The following is a 1,532-nucleotide window of genomic DNA, read 5'->3' as shown; positions in this document are numbered from 1 at the left end:
GCGGAGTCACGAGTTACATTTACTCGAGTACAGTCTTTAACTGGGACTTTGAGTATTTCTTGATGCTGTTTACCTCAATGTTTGACAGTTTTATCTTCAAACTACTCTTCAGATTAGGAATTTAAAAGTAAGATTTTACTTAAAATTGCAATGATATAATCTTAGTATTTTACAGATTTTGTCTGTTTTGTGTAGCTATGGATGATATCCAGTAAAATCACAGGGAAAAGTATTCATTTAGATTTTGACTGTAAACAAACAAGATATTACAATTTTTTTTTTTTCTATGATTTCACAAGTTAACATTTAACAAAAGAGGGAAAATCTGTAAAATGTCTTTATTTCGTTGGAACACCTGGAGAAGAAAACGTCTGGCTTCTCTTTGCTGATTTCATCCTTTAACGCCATCACCCCCCAGCACCTCATCACCACACTGGACCCACTCGGTCCCAACACCCACCTGGATGCTGGACTTTGTCGTGGACAGACCTCAGTCTGTGCTGGGCAGACGTAACAGACCGAACACCGTCTCACTGAGTTCTGGTTCTCCACAGGGCTGCGTCCTCAGCCTCCTCCTCTACACCTGATGACCCACGACTGCTGTGCAAAGTTCAGCAGCAATCACATCATCAGATATGCTGACGACACACCAGCGGTGGGTCAGATCCAGGACTACAGAGAGGAGGGGAGGCCTTTACAGGGTGGTGCAAGAATGACAATTTAAAAAAAACCAAAGAACTGCTGATTGGTTTCAGGAGACATGGGCCTGCATCAGTACCAGCTGTGGAGATCGTGCAGCATTTGAAGCTCTTGGTGGTGCATGTGTCCGTCAGCCTGAGCTGGTCCCTGAACACCTTCATAAAGGCTCACCGGCGGCTGCACTCCCTGAAAAAGGCCCATCAGTCCTCACCACCTCCTGCAGAGGCACCATGGGAAGCGTGCTCACCATCAAGGCATCCCAGCAGCACCGTCTGAGGGCAGCTGAGCGGATCACTGGGGTCACGCTGCCACCTGTTGAGGGCTCGGCCCAACAGCGCTGCCCGTCCAGGGCAGAAAGGACTTTACAGGACAGTCACACCCCTGTTAGTTTTCTCTTCTGCCTCCAGGCGAGCGGTACCGCAGCCTGAAGTCCAAACTACAAGGTTCTGTAACGGTTTTGACTCCTCTGCCGTCAGACTTCTAAACTCTCAGGACACTAAACAAGCGGTTCTCATGGTGCGATAAATGTGCCTGTGGTGTTTTATGTCTGCTGAGGCACTGCAGTGCTGGTTTTTAGTATTGATTCATTTATTTTTTAGTGCAATCTAAACGGTTTCTAATGTGATTTATTCAGGTACCCGTCTTTTACTCCTTCTAGGTTTTTCTGTTTTTTTATTGTGACGTGAGCTCGTAACGTCGTTCTAAGTGCATTTTAATGTTTCATTTCTTTAAATGTACTAATGTACAGAGCGGTGAGGGCGCCAAATTACAAAAATAAACCAATAAAAGAATAATAACATAAAAGTGGGCATAAAAAGAAGAATAAATAAAAT

The sequence above is a fragment of the Stegastes partitus genome, unplaced genomic scaffold (genome assembly GCF_000690725.1).
Source record: "Stegastes partitus isolate 25-593 unplaced genomic scaffold, Stegastes_partitus-1.0.2 Scaffold1000, whole genome shotgun sequence".
NCBI lineage: Eukaryota > Metazoa > Chordata > Actinopteri > Pomacentridae > Stegastes > Stegastes partitus.
Note: the sequence above shows the minus strand (reverse complement) of the source record.